This window comes from Nylanderia fulva, unplaced genomic scaffold, assembly GCF_048542155.1.
Source record: "Nylanderia fulva isolate GAGA-0341 unplaced genomic scaffold, ASM4854215v1 Scaffold60, whole genome shotgun sequence".
NCBI classification, from domain to species: Eukaryota; Metazoa; Arthropoda; class Insecta; order Hymenoptera; family Formicidae; genus Nylanderia; species Nylanderia fulva.
The window spans coordinates 399417-424509 of record NW_028190699.1 but is presented as its reverse complement, the minus strand read 5'-3'; the positions used below and the strand labels follow the sequence as shown (position 1 = coordinate 424509).

Sequence of the window (25093 nt, the reverse complement as noted above, 5' to 3'; positions counted from 1 at the left end):
TAATAAATATAACAAGTTTTATAAGCAATTACACAGATTCTCAACTAAAAGTATGGTCTTACGAATTTAATATCGTATATAAATCTTCAGAGTACCATAAATTTTTCTTAAAGACGAAGAGATGAGGCTCTAAACTGATCGACTCATTAATACCCAAGTCTTTACATTAGAATAGAGATTTCTATTTCTGATTTAGAGAATATACATGTACATATTGTATATGTCTCGCGTTTCTCTCGATTCACGCGCGGTCTCCCAGATCCCACGTGTTCAATTTGCATGATTCCGCGAGAAGAATTTTCGACATATAACGATTTACGATGGACGCGCGATCATGCCGGATAATCATGCCCATCATATATACGGAGAGGTGGAAGTAGCCGACCGACCGGGGAGGACGGGCGACGCTTGCGCTGAGACGCTCCCCTACATAAGTATCGCGAGCTAAACCCGCGAACAGTAGTATTGCAGAGATCGCGTTATCAAGCAATAGAGCCGAGCAGCCAAAGTTCTAGGATACTTGTTAGCGAGACGTTTCAGTGCTCTCGTCTGAGTGGACCAACTAAAGGTGAGCCTCTCAGCGGTACTTAAATAAGTGGGCGATACCTCCGAGGCATTTTCTTTTTTCAATTGACAGATAGACTGACAATTCGATGAATTAGAGAGTAATTTAATGACACAACTAGTTACGTCAAATTTTTAAAATAATTAAGGTTTAATGTGTAAAAAATATTTTCTTTTTTATTATATATATATATTTAAGATTTTTTAAATATTAAATAAATATTAAATTTTTCTTTAAATATCATGAATGTACTGTTTATCCCCTATAAAATGCATGATTTTTTATTTAAAAATTTTATTTTTTAGGCATGTTGTGAAAGATTAAAGCTGGGAATTATTTTTTATATGGAGATGCTTCTGAGGAAAAAAATTATTTTTCCTGAAATATTGATTTTATCGTTATTTATCCTACTTTAGATGAACTTTTTGTCTAGAACATTTTTCAAAAATTTCAAAGTGGACAATTAAAATGAGACACCCTATATATAAATATACATTTAATGGAATCATGATAAGTTCCACTGTATCATTAGCTAAACTAATGCAAATTATAAGTATAATTATATGATTTCATCATCATAGGTGGAATATTTGCTATCTCAACAAAACTGTTTTTAAATCTTTCCTACATGATTAAAAAGTAAGATATCGAAATAAAAAATGCATTTTATAAACAATTCATAACATCTGATTAGAACTTCCACAAATAACGTTATTCTTTTCAAATATTGCAAAAAAATTATTTTTTGCATATTAAACATAAATTATTTTGGAAATCTTTGTGCTGATAAAAAAAAGCAGTATATTTAGGATTTAAAAATTTAGAAAAAACTTGTCTCCGTGGTTTAAAATAATAAAAAAAATTTTATAAACTAATGTAATTTTTTTTGTTTAAAAAAATTTGATGGATATAGTGTTATCACTGAAATGTAATTGCAAAAATTGCGAAAAAACCATCAGTTGAATATAAAAAGTAAAAAAAATTATTATTAATAGTTCTGAAGAAATTATAATTTTTTATAAATTGTAAATTAAAAAAATTTTTTTAAATGAAGTTGGGTTTTTTTTTTTATTAAAATTGTTGTTAATCCAATATATCTTCGTCATTTTCTTTACGAATTTTATCCACTGAACAAATATCTTACATAGCTACTATTGAATTTTTAAACACTGTTTTTGTTACTATTATGTTGATACTTCTTTTATTATGTGCGTGTTTTTTTATCTTTTTATAGTGATCGATTTAGCAATTATAATTTGTTGAAAGATAAAATTCTAATGGGATATGAGGTCGATATAAAATACACAATTTTTGCTATCTTTCCTCATGTTTTTAACATACAATGCCACATTTCTATTGCAATTTGACAAAAAGTTTTACCTAAATTGTCTATTGTGTTATTTTTATTATATTTATATAACATCTTTATATTTTAAATTTTATTAAGAAAGAATATTAATAATAAATAATAATAAAAAAGTTAATAATAAATTTTGTAAAGAATATTCTTTAATTTAATCTTTTTATACAGATTGCATGTATATTATGAGTCACACGCATATTTTTTAATAAAAAAGGTAGAATCGATCATGTTAGTGGGATAAATGTGTCATTAGATTGTTTTGCATATATAAAAAATAGATGGTTATTATAAACTCATTAAAAATGGCAATTATTCATTGCTCAATGTTTTGTCGTAGTGCGGCATAAATGCGATAATTATTAGAACTTGGAACATATTTCACAACAAGTATAACAATGCAAAAAAGTATATATAAGGCACGACATTCATCTCCGCACGTGCGCGGGAAGCGCTTTATAAGAATATATGCGTTTTAAATTGCAGATTTCCTCGTTTATTATTTTAGATCTAATTCTTGACCGCATAAAATGACGCATAATTGCGCGAATCCGTGACACGCACTTTAATTAATCTTTTCATTTAAATTTGAAAGATGATACACATTGCATATTGTATATGGGATAATTTTTATATAATATATAAAAATATATATGTAATATATTAATAAAAATATAATAAATATATTTAATATATAATTTATATATAAAGGATAAAAATAAGGAAAAAATTAAATATAAAATATATATATATATATATATATATATATATAATTTATATATATATATATATATATATATATAATATAGTATATAATAAATATTTAATATATATAAAACGTAAAGGAAATAAACTCGAAATATTTCTTTTTCTCACAATTCATCGCGCGACATAATTGTTAGATTTAATTATAAAAAAAAGAAATATAAATTTGTTGGTGAAGTAATTGGCAAGAACTTAGCTTAACAAGAATGCAGGTGCTTGCGCGATAAAAAAGTGCATTTGTTATCATAGTTTCGTGTTTTACGGATAAGAGCTCTCGCAACTTCACGTGGTCAAAATCAAGGCGTTCCAGGAACGGTTGCAGTTAATTATGCCCGATATCTTTGTATATATCTCCTCTATATCGACACACTAATGAGTTATTACTGCAATTACAATTATACCTGCAGACTATCTGCAGCACTTATTGCGTAAATGCGCTGTGAAACTATAACGTTGGTACTCGCCGCGGCCATGTTGAATTGTGACGTCAGAGGCGAGAAAATACACGTTAAAATGCTTTTTTTAGATAAAAAGATATTTTGACGAAACACCATTTTTTTCTCGTAAATAATTTTGATTCGTGTTTTCTCTATAGTTTGTTCTTATTATTTTTACTTATATTTATTGAAAAAAAGAGATAATTATTGAAAAAAAGAGATCATATATTTCACGCACACAAAATTTTTCGTACACATCTTATGTCAATATATAGTTAAAGAAAACTCTGGCAAAAGACGTTGATGATTCTTTTATTACGAAACTTTATTAAAATGCGCGCGTTATGTCACACAACATGTTGTTCACGTGTAATAATAGTACGTAATAGAGTTGGTTTTATTCTCTGTCTTTTTCTTTTTTACATACGTTTTTCCTTGTTTAAAATTGGACACGGTTATATATAAGAATAAATTATTTCCATGAAACTGTTAACGTAACATTTCAACCGCTCTTGGACGATTTAAACGCAATAATATTTCTTTATTCAATTTCAAATTAATCGTCGTTTACGAAATATTTTATAAAAACTTTATATTTATTTTTCCCCTCTTTCTCTTGTTTTTATATAATTCTTGAATTTAATTAATTCTAACAATATGCACATATTTTATCATATATTATATTATATATTTATTATATTTATTATATATTATATTATATATTATTATTATACATAAAAATTATGTTATTATATATATATATTATATACATTATTATCTACATTTATATGTGTTGATAACTGAACGAGCTGAATTTCTATAAAAATAGGACAGAGTGGAGCTAAATTAAGAACGTAGTATTTTTATACTGGGCAATTATATATTTCTAAAAATGTATTTTTCGCGAAAAATTATACTTCATTAGATACCAATACTTTATTATCTCAATAAGTCGTCTAGTTACTCGCCTACACAAAGAACTTTTGTAATATACATATGTATGTAAGCCGTAAGTAAATGAACCACTCTCTCGACATTGACCTACATCGCGGGAATAGAAAAATGTCGAACCTTATGAAAACTTTATGCATAAGATGCACACATCCTGCTGCTGAAATTAAAATCCACTGATATACGAGATGAATGTTCGCCCTTTTCCGAGTGTCGCGTCTTTTTTTATCTCCGTCAACCCGGAGATAATTAATAATTACAATAATTTCCTTTTTTGTGGCAAGATGTTGAAAAAAAGGTAAAATATTTTAAGGAAATTTAATATGTCCAAAACCAAGTCGAAAAGTCTTAATAAATATGGGTTCGCAAATAAATCATTTTTGAGATATTTTTATTTTTATTTTTATATTTTTATCTTTTTTATTTTGTATTTAAAATTTTTATTTTTCTTTTTTATTTAAAAAAAAATTTTTTTTTAATATGAATATAAAATGACATTAGATCAAAATAACGTCATTTTGACGTTTAATAACGTCAGTTTACTACTTGGGAAATATCTCAAAAATTACTGATTTGCGGATTTATATTTATTAAGACTTTTTGACTTATTTTGAGACACACTAAATTCTATACAAAAATTTAGACATACTAACTCCTCTAAATATTTTTAGAAGATTTAATATATCAAAATAAGTCAAAAAGTCTTAATAAATATGGGTCTGCAAATGAGTAATTTTTGAGGTATTTTCAAAAATATTTTTTACCTTTTTTTCAATACCCTGTATAAATTTCTATGAGACTGGTTTTGAAAAGTCTTCTCGAAAACCTCTTTTTTTTACATAAGTTTCATTATTATATAAGCAGGATAAAACAAAACAGTATCGAATTGCAATTTGTGCTGTTAATTTAAATTTATACAGCGCAGAAAAAATACTATTAACATATGAATGCATATACAATATCTGTTTTCCTTGTTTAATATTATTTCATTTACAATTCTTGCACGCGTATTTACTCCGTTTTCTCGTGACAGTTTGTTACAGTCTATTATAATTGATTGATTTCGATCTATCTGGCCTCAGTGGAAAATATGTTATTGTCGACACGACTGTTTTCCTGCGCCGTATGAAAAAAATATATGTATATCTCTTTATTCATTCTGGGAAATATATCGTAAAATGAATAATACAGTTTACGCACTTCCGTAAACAAATGAGTCGATTTCGAGACTTTTATATACCGGACTGCAAGTTGCAAACATATTTTTGCTGAATGCAATTGCATATCATGTTAACAATTTGAATTAATCTAGTGGCGAATGTTAAATTATGTGCAATTTGAATAATTGAAACTATAGCAGTTTATTGCACATAATTGGACTGTTATGTAATTATTTATTACGTATGTATTAAAATTTATCGCTGATTATCATAATTTGAGCCTGCTGAATAGATAAAGCACATATAATAATAGTAATTGATTAATGTAATTTATTGATCTTATAATAAATATGTTATAATTAAATATATATTAAATTATAATATATTATAATATATATTACATATTATTATTTATTATTTATTTTTATTATTTTTATTATATAATTTTTATCTTACATAAAAATCTTATTACATTGAATAATCATTCGATTGATCTCTTCATACGAAACGATCTCATTTGTATTACTTTTTACATTTCTTTTTAATTGAATAAAATTACAAAAAATTATTATTTATAAAAATATTAATTATAATTATAATTAAAATACTTATTAATTGCGAAAAGAAAAAATTATACAAATTATAAAGATTCAGATGAAAAGAAAAAAAATTTCCCAAGTATCAAACTGACGTCATAGATGTCAAAAAAAACCTCATTTTGACGTTTAATGACGTTATAGTTAGTATTTTGATCGTAAAATGACGTCTAACCCTTGCTAACTGCATTTTGACGTTTAACCCTTTAGTGCCTGACGTGCCGTTCGAAATCGCCAGAAATCCAATATGGCGGCAGCATTTCTAAATCCGAAATCTGAGTCTTGGACTTAAAGGGTTAATGATGGCAGTCGGTATTTTGACCGTAAAATGACGTAATTTTGACGTCAAAATGATATATTCTTGCCATCTAACTTGCAATATTTTATATAATTTACTTATAATAATATCTAATCTATAATACGTAACATTTTTAATTTGTAAGAGAGAAAGAGAGAGACAGAGAGAAAGGGGGACTGAACTCGCTAGAGGGTTGAAGAAAGCTCTTTCCTTAAGAGAGGAGAATACTGAACTCGGTTTCGATCCATTTCGTGCAGGTAACACACTGAACTGTACTCAAGTGTGGGTCAAGGTAGCTCGATGAGGGTCGCGTCGATGCGAGTAACATTACACGAAACATTGGCATAGATTCATCGATAAAAGACTATTCTCGGATAAGCTGCAGGATTTTTTAACGACATTCTTGACAAAAACGAAAGGTATACAATTTGCCTTTTTTCCTCCGGTGACCTTGGGGCCAATTAAGGTCAAAAGAGTCGAAAGATCGGGGACGAAAGATTATCAGATTCGAACGTCAGTGAATACTGTTATAATGTGGGATACATTTTTTTCAGAATTCTAAAAATTCCCATAATTCTGACGAAAGTGTGGAATTTCGAGTGTCCATAGGAAAAAATTAAAACTTACTTAAGTAGCAAACTGACGTCATTAAACGTCAAAATGACGTACGTTTGTTACCTGGATAAGAATTTAAAGAAATCAGAACATCTAAAAAGTGCAAAAAACATTCAACAAACACAAGTCTAAATCTAAAAATCATCGATCGAGGGATTAAAGAACAGATATTAAGGAAATCTTGCCTTCTCCATCACAAAAAATTCTATCCTAACTCCAAATTAATTTCTGATTGAATTAAAAAATTTGTTGCATTCTTAAATTTAATTTATATTAAATATTAGAGATTATTATGTAGATTAGAAATATTAAATAAAATATTAGAATATTAGATAAAAATAAAATAATATATTATATATATTTAATTATATAATGTATTTATTATAAGATTAATAAATTACATTCATTAATACTGTGATTATATGTGCTTTATTAGATTTGTTATATTGAACAATTTGATAAAAAATCTCTATGAAAAAAATTTCTTTTAAAACTATAATCTCAATATATTTAAAAAAATTGAAATTGTGAAACATCGACATTCTTTTTTTGATAAAGAATCTACCAAATACATCTGTTAAATTGAGGGAAGTCCCGGAAGTAATATTCCCATTTTTCTTATACGAAAGATGTAGCTCAAAACGAGATTGAAACATTTGATTTCAAACTAATAAATAGTGTCTAAAATTTTTTTTATTTTTCACAGAGTTAGGTAACTTAATAATTTTTTAAAACTAATTGTAAGTTAAGTTAAAGTTAGCTGCAATTAATACAGTTAAAGTTAAGATTAAATTAACCGAAGCTAAATAAAAAATTAATGTTTAAAAACATTATTTATATTACATAATTCTTTTAAAATTTATAATAACAAATAAAGAAATTTTAATTTTTATATAGAAATATATTTTTTTGTAATTACAATTGATGATAAATAAACATATAAAAATTAATAATACTTTCATTTAAAAATAATACATATATAACATAAAAAAACAATAATAGTATTCAAAGATTATAAAAAACTTAACTTAGGAACTTAGGAAACTTAACTTAGGAGTTAATAAGTTTAAGGTGAAAAATAATTAGTTGAAGCTAAAAATTAATACATTTTAAATTACCTAAGTTAAGTTATTAACTTTTTTTTAACTTTTAACTAATGAACCAGTTATTACCCTGATTCCTTATTAGGGGTTATTTAATTAGATTCACATGAGATTTGCACGCAGCGATGAGATGTAGAGCACGAAGAGACATTAAACTTAATACCAAAAAGCACCTTCCAGTGACCTCGAGGCTTTCTTCCGATACCTGCGAATTTGTCGTTGCGAGACACATTTTTTTTATACCCGCGAAGGTCGACGAATGGGAGAAACTCTTCAGTCCTTTTCTCACGTACACGTGACACACTGAACTCGTGGGGCTCACTGTAGGTCAGCGCGTCTCACACGATCGCATGCATTTGTTTTCGTGTGTCACCATGGCGATGTAACGTTTTGTAACGTCAGAGTTACAATAATCGATCGTGACCGACGATCTCGCAATCAGCTCTAGCGTCTACATCAGAGGTGTCACGTGTCGCGTAATAATCGAGATTGATACTCCCGAAATGTCCGAACAAATGAGGAAAAAAAAAGAATTGTCACTTGCCACTCACAAGGGAACATTTTCAAGTGTAAATAATCGATCTTGACGAAACTTGGCAGGTGTGTAGAGGGGTCAAAACTAAGTTTGACGTGTTCTTTTTGCCCAAACTGTCTTTCTTGGCCGCTAGAGGGCGCTGAACTTGTAATGTTAAATAAATAAATATTGAACTTGTAATGTTAATTAAATAATTAAATAAATAAATATTTGCGGATCAACAAATGAAATGATAACGCTAGTTTACAGTCAAAAATTATTTTACACCAAACAAGGTGTTTCTTATAGATTTTTGCAGGCTGAAAACCAAATTTTTCTAGCATATATTAGATTTTCAAAATAATTTAGGTATAAACAATGACTTTTTGAAATATTTTAGATTTTTTGTAGACAAAGTTTAACGTTATTTGAAAAATCTAATTAAATGATCAAAATTATGTATTTAAATCTTTCTTAACATGATTATAAAAAGTAAGATATCGAAATTTTATAAAAAAATTATAGGAAATGAATAATATGACATCTGATTAGAATTTCCAGATCATTTTTTCATAGAAAAATGTCAAATATTGCAAGAAAGCTATTTTTGTATAATTAAAATTCAATTATTTCGGGCCGCGCTGGTGAAAATCTGCTTACAGCATCGTTTTCAGAACATCTAAAAATCTATAATAAACATCTTGTCTGTTTAAAATAATAAAAAAACATAGCACAATAATCAGAAACAATTTTTGTAAACTTGTGTAATTTATCATACCGTGCGCGTTCAAAATTTGACGAAACTTTACAAATCTTTCTTGAATTTGTAAATCAAAATCCCTAAATCCACCCCGAGAAATAATATACAGGTCCATCTAAAAAAATTCGGAAATTCTTATAAAATTTTATTAAGACTCCAAGAATTTTTTCTAAAATTTGTATCTTTGATATAATTTTGCATTTATTTAACACACACATATACTTAAGAGAAATATGTCTAATATATCTTTGCAATATTTAAATTTTGATTAAAATCTCATGTAATTTTTTATTCGTGATTTCTTTTTAGTATCAAGAGAAAATTGTTCAATTTTTTAATAATATTCAAACAACTTAAAGTACTCCTCCAGACATTTATAATAAATTTATAACTCAAAATAATACAATTTTAATTTTACAATTTAAAATTTATAATTTAAAATAATACAATTTTAAATATATTTATAATAAAGTTAAAATATCTTTTTTATATTTTAAAAAAATTGCATCTACAAATTTTCATATTTTACTTGGAATTTTGAACAAAAAAATTCTTGCAAGATCAGGGAATTTTTTTATATAAGATTTGAACAGACACTCTGTAATACACTAGAATTCCGTAGCGTCATAAATTTCGTAAATCTATGATCAGTAGATTGTAGATTCGATAGAATAAAGAATTTACAAAAGCCTCACTTTGATCAAACTCCGATTAAAACTTAATCGAATTAATTATTGAACGATTAATCTATTATTGATAAAAAATGACGTCTGGTTAAGTATTTTATTAATATTATTCCTTTATACAGAAAAACTATCAATTCTTTGTTGTTTCACAAATGTAGAAATAAACAAGATTAGATCCTCAAGCAAACTGACATCATTAAACGTCGAAATGACGTCAATATAACGTTTAATGACGTAATTCGACATCAAAATAACGTATGTTTGTTAACTGAATTATTATAGAAATATAATCGCCGATAAATTAATCAAAACTTGTTTTTGAGACAGTTTTGAAGATTAAAGTCAAGATTTTTAAATAACAAAATCATGTTTATGACTTTAAAAAGTTGTGATTCTCTTCAAACATTTTATAAAATATTCAAATTCTATAATATCATACAAATATTTCTTTTAATAAAAAAAATTACGTTTTATATACAAATCATCAAAGTTCTACCTATAAAATCGCAAAAAAAGTATAAAACAAAGCTTCTGCACTCAAGAGGAAAAATTGTACAAATGATCTAGAAATTTGCGATATGATAAGATTTTGTATCAAGAAGGCAGACTCGACGCAATAATGTGTTTCGTTATCAAAATCCGCGATGTTAACTTCTCGTATCGAAAATTGTGGAGAAAAACAAAGACTTCGCGATAATATTGTAAAAAGCGATTAATTAATTCTGAAGAAGCTCTCCCCGAATGACAAATCTTCCGTCGTGTTTGCCCGATGATTAGACCAGCGGCTGTGAAAGAGCAAACAATTCACCGATGTTTAGCCAAGAATTAGTGTGCTTGTTGGGTTAGCGAATGCAACGAAAACGCAGCTTTACGAGCGTTAATTTGTCACTAACTGGCACATTGTCCACACGGGAATTGATGTCGCAAGTCGCACGTGCCTTTATTTAATCTCCGAGAAAGATATGATACATATATACATGGTATATCTTCTTTTTTCTAATCTAAACAGAGGAAAGGAACCAGAGAGGGAGAACGATAGAAGAGATAATTAAAAAACTATATTTATAAACAATTGAAACTCGATAAAATGCCAAGAGAGAGAAAGGGAGAGATGAGATGCATTATTAAAAAATAATTTAATATAACTTAAATACAAATTAATATTGAATTTTATAAAATTTATCATCAATTTTTTTTCTGAAAAGAAAGAACAGAGATGACTTTTTTTAGATTTATACTTAATTATTGTGATATTATTTATATAATAATTTTTAGCAACATTATAATTACAAACTTAATTTTTCTATTACTTATGACTTATACATTATTAAATAATTGTTACTATTAATCAAAATGTACATTTATATAGGATAAATCTTAAAGACAATTGCTCTGAATGTAGCTGGACAAATTGAGATAAAATTTCTAAGATATCTTTCTTCCTTGTTCTCTTAACTATATTTGAACTATTAAATTTTTATAAATAAAATTACAAGCCTAAATCTTATAAAAAAAGACAACTGCTCCGAATTTAGCTAATAATGAAACAAAGTAAGGCAAAATTTCCAAGGTATCTTTATTTTTTCTTTGTTCTCTTATCGCTTAATTATATATGAATCTTTAAAACTAAATTTAAATTTTTATAAATAATATTGCAAGTAAATCTTTTAAAAAAGACAACTGCTCTGAATATAGCTGAAACAAAGTGAGGTAAAAGGTTTTTTTATTTCTTCTTTGTTCTCTTATCGCTTAACTATTTACATATATGTATATATGAATCTTAAAAACTACTTATATTAAAAACTACTGTTCTTTTATCGCTTAACTATATATGAATCTTTAAAAAATCAAAATTTTTATAAATAATATTACAAGTAAATCTTTTAAAAGACAATTGCTCCGAATTTTAGCTGAAACAAAGCGAGGCAAAATTTCCAAGGTATCTTTGTTTTTTCCTTGTTCTCTTATCGCTTAACTCTAAATGACTCTTAAAAACTATTGTTTTCTTATCGCTTAACTACATATATCTGAATGTTAAAAACTAAAATTTTTATAAATAATATTACAAGTAAATCTTTTTAAAAGACAACTACTCCGAAATTTAGCTGAAACAAAGCGAGGCCAAATTTCCAAGGTATCTTTGTTTCTTCCTTGTTCTATTATCGCTTAACTCTATATGACTCTTAAAAACTACTGTTTTCATATCGCTTAACTATATCTGAATCTTAAAAACTAAAATTTATATAAATAATATTACAAGTAAATCTTTTTAGAAGACAACTGCTCCGAAATTTAGCTGAAACAAAGCGAGGCAAAATTTCCAAGGTATCTTTGTTTCTTTCTTGTTCTCTTATCGCTTAACTATATCTGAATCTTGAAAACTAAAATTTTTATAAATAATATTACAAGTAAATCTTTTTAGAAGACAACTGCTCCAAATTTCGCTGAAACAAAGCGAAGCAAAATTTCTAAGGTATCTTTATTTCTTCCTTGTTCTCTTATCGCTTAACTATACAAGAATCTTTTCTCACACACGCGCGCGCGCGCGCATACGACGAAGTCTAGATATCGCACCGAATAAAAGTAACTAAAAGAGATACACAGAGGTCGGCGATGCACTTACGTGGTGCACACCGCGAACGCGTGCTCGCAGTTAAGCGCGCGAGGTGGGGACGTATAAAAAGGAGGGTAAGCCACAGCCTCGTTCTTCCTCCATAGTCTAGTAGTATGACGCATCTCTTCGCCTTCGTGCTCGCGTAGAATTCTCACAGAGCGGCTGTCACTCACCACGCGACACTATTTTCGTGGACCCACGTATCTAGCACCTATAGTCTTCAAATCGTCATCGTCATTGAGCGTATATCGTTGTGCATCCGCATTGCCAAAACTGCATCTGGCCAGTATCCCCGTGTCTTCTGCTCGGTGCTAAGTGTCCACCCTCGCGGATGAATCGCGTTCGTCAACAATAAAAGGAGAAAAGTGTCTCAGCACAAGGTATTTTTATCATTTTTTTTTTCATACTTTATCGAATTCCTGAAGAGAAGTATATCGAAAAATATTGCATGTCTTTTTATTTATTTTTTTATGGAGAATTTTATTTCTCTTTCACGCTTGCATCATCATAATAATAATAACGGACCACACTGTATATTCTGTAATATAATATATAGCGGAACGTTAATTGAAGTAGATTATGATCTTTGGTATCAATTATCTTTATACAAAGAGCCAGCGACAGTCTTAAAATAGGACAGAAATTGACTTATGCTTGTCATTTTTTTTAAGGGTGAAAGAGGCTAAAGTAAAATCTTAATAAAGGATGAATATTACATTATTTAACAAACAATGACTGTTTCGAATCCCGGAAATGAGACTAGATAGAGACTTTGAACGCTGAATCTGATTTCCTAATTGCTCCGTCACGTCAAAATTTTGAGAAATTTGTAATTAAAATTGCAAAAAAGGGCTACAAAGTCATATTATAGTTATACAATAGTGACATGTTGGAGAAGTTTTATTGCGATTAAAATAAAGTTGTTAGGTTCTTCAACTCACCAAAACAGGAATTTTTTATGGTTAAATATAGGATGTAATTCAGCATTTTGAATTTGACAATTTTGACATTGAATTTGTATTCAACGAACTAATTTTAAAAATCTTTAAATTTAAATAATAATTGATAACTATGCAGCAATGAAACTTTTCCAGCACGTCACATATTGTTATAGCTATAATACGACAAAGTTCGTCATAAACAAACCTTTTTTGCAACTTTAATAGCAAATTTCTCAAAATTGTAACGGAGCAATTTGAAAACCGGATTCGTGTTCAGCGTTCAAAAAACTCTAAGAAATAACCCAAGTAGCAAACTGACGTCATTAAACGTCAAAATGACTAGTCTCGTTTCGATGTGTTTTTTTTAATGAACTATGTTATGCTTTTCTATTGAAACTTTATTGTTGATAATTGTACTTTGTCCACGAGCAATTATTTGAACAGTTGTCATTTGATAGTCAGCCACTTGACCTTGGAACTCTAGGAAAGTAGGCTGCAAAACAATCTTGAAATTTATTTATATTGATATAATGTACAATAGTATGTCGTGAAAAGATTATATATATATATATATATATATATATATATATATATATGGAAAATTACAACATAAGATTTAAATCAGCTTGGATATTCTCTATAATTTAGATATACATAATAAGATTCTAAAATCAAAATGTTTAGAAAGAAATTTGACGTAAAAAAATATAGAAGCAGAGCATTGTTTATTAATTTAAAAATTAATATTATTATATTAATAATAATATTATATTAATATTAATATTATTATATTTATATATTATTTGTAATATTAATTATTATTATTATTATTACTAATAATTTATATATTAATAAACAATTCTCTGTTTCTATATTTTTTTACATCAAATTTTATTCTAAACTTTAATCAAAAATTTAAAAATCAAGAATGTAAAAAAATACAGAAAATTTTAAACAAGTTACAAATCCAAATAAGTTAGTACAATAAACTAAAAGTACAAAAAATCGAACGTACAAACTTAGGATTTGAACAAAATAAAATCAAAATAATTATAAAATTTTATAAATGTATTTAATTGAAATTTTAAAAACCATTTAAACTATTATAAAAGAATGTGTAGGAAGAACGCATAAGATTAAAGAACACGTTTATAATTCTGGAAGTTGAAAAGATTGTGCAGTCTTAAAACGTCTCACGTTAAAAATAAATAATGCAATCCAAGTATCTGCATAGAATTCTGAGTAATCAAATTGAGATGCACGCTGATATAAGTTCAGCAGTATTACATATTTATAAAAAAAACACGTGATTATCAATAAAAATCGCGCTTAGAAATATGATTACTTAGATATTTCTGTCATTAGCAGTTCAGTAGGCTTATACAAAGTCTGTGCTATGATTGCATTTTGTAATCATATAAAAAATCTGCGTCTTATAATATGCGCGATATTCCATTCGCTATTTTATCTATGAAAATACAAAAATATTGGGAAAATAATGAAAATAATTTAATTATAATAGAATTTTGATCTATTTAATTACACGTTTTATATAAATTATAAAATTATAAAGCACATTAAAATTAAATGTATTTAAAAAAGAGAATATAATGTTATTATATAATATAAAAATATTGCAAAGAAAGGTAAAAAACGACAATGGACAAGGAAAACGTCAACAAGGATAAATTATTTTGCTTCTGTGAAAATGGTACAAGTGTTAAATTAAGAGAACTGCTATTTTCCTCTATTTATTGCGACACAACGTTTTTTCTAAGCCCATTGACACATGCTATTCTCGTAGATCACGTGTTACTTGGCAAAGATGCGCGTGTTTTAGGTTGTGCGGGGGCTTAATCTGCAAAAGATACACGCGCGTATATATATTTTTTTTTATAAATAATTGATAGCATTGTGTCTCGAGAGATGATGTAAAGAGAACTATGTATCATTCTATATCGTATCTTTGATCTGCTTTATTCAGATAACAGATACGTATGTATTCAATATCAAATCCGATGTAAAATTTATTATGATTATAAATAATTTATGAAGCCTTAGATAAAATTTATTGCACGTGCTTTTCTCATTTATTTTTCATTCGTATGTAAATTTTCAATCGTGATTTTTCTTTAATCCATTATGATAGTCTTTTGAAATTGTAATATTATTGTAAGATAAATTATATGCACATACTTATTAATTAGTATTTTAAAAGCATATTTTTCCATTACATAAAGATATATATATATATATATATATATATATGTATACATAGTTTAAAAAATTATATTTATTGTTTTCCATTTTTAAATATTTTGAAATAAAAAATATCTCATTATTAGATTTACTTTTTTTAAATTAATTAATTTTATTTATTATTTTATTTATCTCAGATTTAATTAAATTATTTAATTTATTTTCTCTAATGTGTTTAACTTTATTTAAAAGGAAAAAAATGATTTTTTTAATCAAAAGAGAGGGAGAGGGAAAGAGACAAAGAGACTGAGAGAGAGAGAGAGAGAGAGAGAGAGAGAGTGTGAGTGAGGATTTTTACAGAATGTCCTTGATGATGGTCGCCGGAAATAATTGGCACAATATTACAATTGCTTGTTTGACTTTCAAAGTGACAAATAATACATACCGGAAACTTGGCACGGATCGTTGCACCCGTGAAATTTTTACTCTCAAGACCTAACAAAACAAACATTCTCAAAGCAAAATGTTATCCAAATTTTCTCATGAAACAGCTCAAAACGATCTTTTATTTAATATATACTTAATTTTATTATCGACAATTTATATATAGGTGAAAAAATATTTCACATAATTTTTTCAGGGAGAAATTTCTTATGATTCATGATCTGTTGAACAAAAAAGAAATAAGATACATATATTAATAAATTTGGAGTTTCAATAAAAAAGGTGTCAATATTTTCCAAATTCTTATGATTAATTATTTTGATTGTTAGTTACATTGCAATATAACGTCGTTAAATGACGTCCTTTTGACGTTTAATGACGGCAGTTTGCTATCTGGGATATTTCTTTTCAATCAATATATAAAAGGAAATATAGGAAATATACTGTTAAAAAAAACCTCCACAACACAAATATTTTAAAATCAACAAATACGTGTCTGTAAACAATTTGTAAGGGGAATTTTTTATGTAAGACATTATTTGAGGAATGTTGGTTTTATTTCACATTACATTAAAATAATATGAAAATTATCGCATGGAAAAGCATAGCACAAGTTATAGATGTTGTACATTTAAAAATCTTTAAATGCGCACGAACTTCTTGTCCTTTCAAGAGTCTTCGATGATTGATACCTTTGATTAACTTCATGGCTTCTTTTTAATTTGGTTCAGCCGACCGTGAGGCTCAGCGTGAGGCTCTTCATTCGAAAACTTATAAAATCTGCCGGACAATTAGAAAGTTCGAAATTCCAACAATCTATGAAAAAGCTAGAGAATTATTTAAAATAATTAAAAATAAAGAAAAAATTATTTCTGGACACGTTGATCTTCCTAATAGTGAAATAAACTTTCGAATTTCGGAATAAAATAAAAAATGTCAAACAAAAGTATATTTCTTCAAGAGCATACAAAATGGACTATATTATTTTATTTTATAAAAGAAGTTTCTTCATTTCAGTCATTATTCCACGTCGAACAAAATATCAATTATATAATCAAATTATAACTAAATACGTCGCGTTGTAAAGAAGAAATGAGATTATTTCTTTATTTCCAACCTAATTTATCATCTCGTTAAAAATCATTTTATTCGACTGATTTTATTATTCATCAATTATTTTATAAATTCATCAATTTTATAAATTTATCAACTGATTTTATAATTACAATAAATGTGAAAAATCCGCGCATTTTTATACATGATCTACATATCCCAAATAGCAAACAGACGTCGTTAGACGTCAAAATGACGTTATTTTGACATTTAATGATGTCAATTTGCTACTTGGATATATATATATATATATATATATATACCTACACATTTTTGCAAAAATACTAATATGCGTAGCCTGAAGAGATAGAAGTAACATTCTTCATTTCTTCATTTCTAACCTAATTTCCCATCTCATCGCTTAAAATCAGATTTTATTATCAACTAATTTTATTACTGCGATAAATGTGAGAAATCCACGCATTTGTACATATATCTACACATCCCAAATAGTAAACTGTCATTAAATGTCATAATGACATTATTTTGACGTTTAATGACGTTTAATGACGTCAGTTTGTTACTTGAGTACATATATCTACACATTTTTGCAAAAATACTAGTATGCCTGAAGTGGTAAAAATAACATATCAAGTGGCAAAAGATGGTGTTTTACGACACCCTATGTATATGAGGCATCGATCTCTTTTACTGTCAACATGGCGAGGCGCGCAAAGCTCGTAAATGCGCGATATATTTGATTTCCGCGAACGGATACATATACATACAATTCGAATGAGGTTAAGCCCTTAAATGAAGGATCTATATAAGGACCAATTGACTGATGGCGTGTGTCTAGGTCAGTGGAACACTTAAACCCACATCTTCGTTACTCTTTATCGCGCGACCTCGTAATTTGTATATCTAAATAACGCGACTGAAGTAAAAAAAAATGCGCGAAACGATATTGTAACTTATTTAAAAAGGAAAAAAGGACAAAATGCATTACTTTTATTTTTTCGCGTAGCAAGTAGCAAGCGCACATCATTTTGACACCGAATAACGTCATCAATGTCAAAATGACGTCATTTTGACATCGATATCGTTTCGGACATCAAAATGACGTCAATTTGCTACCTATATATGGGAACACATCCAAGAATAGAGTAAAGTGAGATAATTGAGATCTTTGTGTAAATGGGATAATCCTATCGCAATAGTTAAGTTAACAGATATATAATTTTTAATCGTTTTTTAAAGGTTCTGTTTGAAATCATAATTATCGTTTCCTATAATGATTACACGATAACTATATCTGGTCGTTAAAAAAATGTATTATGCTCTGTTTACATCTAATTATACATATCTCAGTCTTGAAATATTTATTGCCATATGAAAATTACTCTATTTGCTTTAAAAATTGCTTATATTTTCGTATATTTTTAAAAAGGTATAAGTTAAACAAAAAATTTACATAAGTACAGCAATTCATATACATAAGTACAGCAATTTTTCCAGTAAGTATTTGCTTACTTAGCATCTTATCAGTATTCAGTTTCGATAAATATAATTGTAAAACATTAATTTCGTTTTATGGTAATTTGTGTTATTTTTATAATTAAAGTATAATCTTGAACTTCTCAAAATCATTTTTATTCTTCACTTTAAAATATACGATTATAAGATTAATTTTTAATTTGAAAGATGCTGTATATAAAATATAATTAGAATTGATAATCTTATTTCTCCTAAAATTATACGAGTTATCTGAAATAAATAATTGTTGTGTGGCTGCTGAATTAAACAAAAAAAAAAACAGATCAAAACGTAAGATTCTCTTTATTGACGATAAATGAAGGTTATCTGCAATTGAATGATTATTTTTATCGATATATCATTATACCACTCATAAAAATTATTCCAATTCTTTGATCTGAATTTGTTATCTGAGATACAAATATACTCACGAGTTTAATTAATTAGTTCAATATCTTATCACTATTATTTTATTCTATATTTACACGAGCACACTTTCAAGAGACCTTTTCTTTCTAGAATCTAAATTTAATCTACGAATGTATGTATTTTTTTTCATTTTAATCCGTGAACGGGCATTTCTTATGGGAGGAGAATAATATCCGAGAATTTACATGTAAATTTAAATTTATTATTTTTAATATTCATTTAACAGCATATTTTTTAAAATTAATTTAATATTTTTTAAAGATGTTTGCTTTTTACTAACATTATTTAAAATAAAATGCAGCAGGGAAATCAATAAAATCTGAAAGATATTGCAGAAAGACGATGAATTAACATTATTCGATTGACATAATGATAGCAAACATACGTAATACGGGGATAAGAAGATCGATCGCTGTCTAAGGTAGCGGACAAGTATTTTTATCGACTTGTAAAAGGCTGGATTCGATGAAAAACGCACCGTTGCTTTCCTCGAAGCAGACACTCTGTTTCATTCCGATCGATTTGTGCTAATTTTCAACTCGAACGATTCGACATAAATTTGTCGCATCTGTATATATATGTATAGATCTCTGTTTCTATAATAATTAAATAATTTATTAATCAGAAATATACATTTAGGCTCTCTTATTTCAATGTGCCAATTGGTATTTTTATATAAGGCATTCTGCAAAAAAAAATTGAGATAAATTATATCTTGAGAATATAAATAAATATAAAAAAAATTTTTTTTTTTACATAAGATACAATTTTTTTTTATACTATTATATTATGCATTTTTTATAATATATTTAAATAAATATACATATATTATACATATATAAAAATATTTAATTCTAATAATTTAAATTATTTATATAATATATTAAATAATTAATAAATTAAATTATTAAATTATTAAATTATTAATATATTAAATTAATATATTAATTATATAATATATTTAATTATTTAATAAATATATTTTATATAAAATTTTATATAAAATATATTTATTAAAATATATATTATAATATATATATTAATATGCTTTATAATATATCCTTTATTGTTTATTGATGCAACGTGTTTTTAAATTCTTACTAAGAAAGCAGCAAATAATCTTGTTAAGCGAGTAGAAATTAATTTGCAATAATTTGTCTCATTTTGCTTTTATGAGTACTTAAGTTAATTTATGACTTATTTACTAGTTATTCATGAAATCGAATTTCCTAAATATCATCATTCATCGACGTCACACGAGCTTATCTTGAAGAATGAGTGATAACGAGGTCAATGATTTTGCAATAGTCAATGATTAAAAACCGAGAACTACTTTCTTCAAAATACTACATATAAATCAAATGAAGAATAATTATGAATACATGCTGAAAATGTCACTAGATCAATTATGCATTTTTAATATTAAAAGAATTAACAGCATATTGAAAATGAGCGATTTATTGCAAGTGAGAAATATTGTTTAATTCCACCGACACAACTTCATAGATTGTTTTAATTAATCGTATTGACGTAATGGCTGGTCAAACAATCCACTGATTGCGGCAATGCATCTCTTCAATGACGTTTGTTAGTCACGCGCAAGAAGATATAATTGGGTTTCGTGTCTTGTAATTATCAATGTGAGATACGAATTTAGATTTTAAATAAAAAAGTATATGCGTTAAAGCACTCTTTCATTAAAACAATTATTACACTGTTGTTAAATAATTAAAAGGCATATGTATATTACCGCATTCTTCACTATAATTTATATATAAAATTTCAGTTCTTTTTTGGAAATATATTATAATAATATTTTGGGAAATATTATAATATTTCCAAAAAAGAACTGAAATTTTATATATAAATTCTGGTAACAAATAATCTTTTTATGTAATATTTTTGAAAATATTTTAATATTTCCAAAAAGAACTAAAATTTTATATATATATTCTTGTGAAGAATGTATTAAGAAAGCTAAAAATATTTTAGAAATAATAATAAGAATAAGTCAAGAAATATTAATTTTATATTGCAATATTAAACCCACATACACGAAAAAGAAAAAAAATATTGTAGTATGATAATAATTATGATCACGATTTTAAATTTTTTAATTTTTTCCTACAAAATGTAATCGCATATTTAATTTACATAATATTTCTTTTAAACAAATTGCAATTGAGGAATAAATGTTTTGCTCAAATTTTTATTGCTTAATTAATTAAATTAATCGTCTGCTTTAAAGCAAAATAAATGAGAGGTTAAACTTTTTTCAGAAAATAAGAAATCTCCGCTTGTTTTAATTGCTAATATAAAAGTGTACAATAAAAATCGTGACACCATTTTCTTTTAATACAATGTAAGGCAAGTAAAGAGAAATTATATACATATACATATAACATTTATATATACTTGTACTCAAGGACAGAAATCTCGTAAGCAATGATAAGAATATAGATAGCAGGAGAAAACTTCATGTTTTTTATTCCGTATAGAGATTTAAATATATGTGATTTAAGGAGAGAGAAGGAATAGTTAGTTGCTATTTAGGAATTATCAGATTAATGGAATATTTCAGAATAGGATTCTTTTCGATAATCTCCGAATGTAGGAATTCAAGATTTATTCAATCAATCTTTTATTGTTCACAATTTTTATTTTTTTATGTCTCGAAATTGCGATGAAATCTTTTACATACTTTTTTTCCCTTACTTACTTTCGGTAAAAAATAAACTTTTAAAAAAATTAATTAATAGTTTTTTTTAGGTTTTATTTTATTTTATTCTTAAAAAAATCCTTTAAAAAATCTCAAACAATTGTCTACGTATTTATCATTAAAAAATTTTGTACAATTTTAGTATTATTTGTATAACTAATAACTATAAACAGAGATACACTCTTTTAAATATTTCATTAACATTATAAGAATCTACAATAAAAAACATTAAAATTATTAATATATACATTTTCTCGTCAAAAGTATTATAATTAGACCTATTGATACAATTTTGAATGTTTAAACAGTTTTTTTTATTAATTATTGCAATTTAAGAAAATTACAAGGCAATTGTTTAATATGATATATCTACATTTTATTTTTTAAGCTTAAAAATATTTCATTATTAAGAATATAATTTTTCTTATTATATACTCATCTTATTAATTACTTTAATTAATGTAACTGCACCAGCTCTGATTACTTTCAATTTCTTTTATCCTCTCTTTTATGCTATTAATATATTATAATTTATAATTAATATGCATTAGAAAGCTTAATTCTTTTAGAATTTTTTTTACGTCTTTTATTTTTTTTTCGTAAAATCAATAGTTTTCAAGAAAAAATAAAATCCCAATCTTTATCTTCTCCTTTGGAGAAGTGTAACTCCTCAGAAATGGATATAAGAATATATGTTTATATGAAAAATTAATTTTAATTTTTAACAAAGAATTATCTAAAATTTTTTACATTATTTAGAAACACCCGGTATATTGAAAATGAAATTTGTAAATGATCCAAATATAATATTTACTAGTTCTACAAAGATCAATGACTACATTTTCACTCTTGGCACTCTTGAAGATTCTCACGATAATTAACCACTTGGATCCACAATCACTCTTTCGAATGCACCATCCACTTCAACATTTTTTATCCAACAAATGAAACAAACATTGACTGTGATTTTGCTTCTTTCCTTTTTTTCTGTCTGCATATCGATAGTGGTTTAATTACTTCAGCCAGAAAACGTCTCCACAATATTTAATTCATTCCATTATATTTTTTAAATTAAATTTTATAATTTAATTTTTTAAATTAAATTTTATTTTTTAATTTATTTAATTTAATTTTGACTGCAAACGAGTCAGCACAAATTCAAATTTTGTTTTATCTGTATGCTGTTTTTATATTTTTATTCGTCTTATTTATAAAATTTAATTACTTGTCAAAAATGAATTACGCTTACATACACATTTATATTTTATTCTATTATATTTTTATTCTATTTTATTTTATTTTATATGCTGAAAGTGCAAAATTTTTTGTTTCACACTTATTTAAATATACAAAAATATTATTTCTTATATTTTTATCACATTTTATATATAACATGATTTTTATATTACTTTATAATACTTATAATATATTGTATATTATAATACTTAACCAATTTATTGGAATTATTGCTTTTAGAATAATTGTGCAAGAGAATAATAATAAAAATTATATTATATAATATAATATTATAATAATATAAAATATAATATATTATATATATAATTATATGTGTACATATATATATATATATATATATATATATATAAATATATCATATATAATATATTATATATATTATATATATTATATATATAATATTATAATAAGATTATAATATTTTTGACTTGAATATATAAAGAATAGTAGGAAACTTGGAAATTCACGATGAAATTAACAATAAAATTAAAAATAATATTATTTTGAGTACCTATTAAATCGCGAATTGATTGGATTTACAACTTCTAATTTACTGCCGTTTCTCTTCGAAATTAAATGAACAAGATTAACACTAATAGAATAACTGTCTCTCGTCGTGCTGGACGATATTTCTCTGCGGAATTAATTAACATCGGGCTAATTGCGAAAGTGGAATATTGCATTTTGACAGACGATCAACAATAATTATAAAGAAGTCATATACTGATAATGAAAATGAAAAATGTAGGAGAAACATTAATTAAAATTGCATCTTGCATCGAATTAATCGAAGGATATCGATACAGGGTGATTCATTTTAATTCTAACAGGCATATATTTGAAAATTATAAGGTTTCAGAAAAAAATATTAATAATAATATATTATTATTGTGATGTAGAATTGTCCTTGGTTAGCATTTTTAGGTTATTTAAGAGAGAGCCTAGTTTTTTTTATTAAAATTACCCTAATTTTTTTGTATAAATCGATTTCTCACATGACATGAAAAGTTATGGCTAATATAAGTAAATAATTTACGAGGTATTTTATATTTTAATTTGATTTAATTTTCTATAAACATATATTTTATTTTATTTTATTTTATTATTAAAATATCTCATAAAAATATTCATTTTTCGATTCTTTTATCTTAAGAGTCTAAAATGAAAGGAATTAATTGGTATACAAAAAACATGATTATTTTTAAGAAGAAATATGTATATAATTTATAGTTTTTTTTACCCCAAGTAGAACAGAAAAATCAAAATGATTCATATTGTTATGCAAATAATAAGAGAAATCAATTGATATAAAGAAAACCCAATGGTTATTTTTAAGAAAAAATACCCTTCTTTGGATTTCAAATTTGATAAAAAATGACATCAAATTAATTGGCATCATTTTTATTCTACTTGGATAATAAGGGTATTTTTTCTTAAAAATAATTTATGTGTGTTTTCTTTATACCAATTAATTTCTCTTATTATTGTCTGCATAAAACTGATTTTTTTACATTTTTTTTCTAATATCCCTCGTAATTACCAAAAATGTTATATATATCGTTAAAGAAATTATATATGAAATATCTCATAAAAAATTCATTTTTCGATAATTTGCCTTAATACTTTCTATACCCAAAATAGAGAGGAATCAATTGGTGCCAAAAAAATACATGGGCCTCTTAAGAAAAAATATATAATTTCCAATTTCTTATAAGGATATTTTTTTAAATAACTATGTGTGTTTTTTTTTACCTAATTAATTTCTCATTAATTTGTACATAAAATATGAAGATTTGAAAAACACCAGCTAAAGCAATTTTAGGTCTCTCTCGGACCTCTACAACTTTTGAACCCCTGATACAATTTTTTCCCAACATCCCCCGTAATTTCCACAAAAATATTTCCCAGTTAAGATTAAAATACAAATCATCTTCCGATGAAATTGAGCTGTCTGTTCGATGACCAGGCAGGTAACATATACACACCTGGTAACCTGGAACGAGTGAAGAATTTGGGTTTATTTATATATCCCAAATGTGTGTATAGCTTCTTTCGCACATGTCGTCGAAGAGGTCCGAAGGAGAGAAAGAG

General features: G+C 26.1%; 1 protein-coding gene across 2 annotated transcripts in view; it reads left to right on the top strand.

The window, feature by feature from the left end:
- Positions 1-421: 421 nt before the first annotated feature.
- The window catches only part of Gs2 (glutamine synthetase 2), a 40364-nt gene continuing 15692 nt past the window's right edge, over positions 422-25093 (top strand). Inside the window, exon 1 of one of the 2 annotated variants that reach the window (XM_029299058.2) lies at positions 422-568. The gene's annotated coding sequence lies outside the window, so the exon portion shown is untranslated. Of the gene's footprint in view, positions 569-12457; positions 12805-25093 lie in introns of those variants that run through there. The other variant, XM_029299059.2, reaches the window with a different exon arrangement.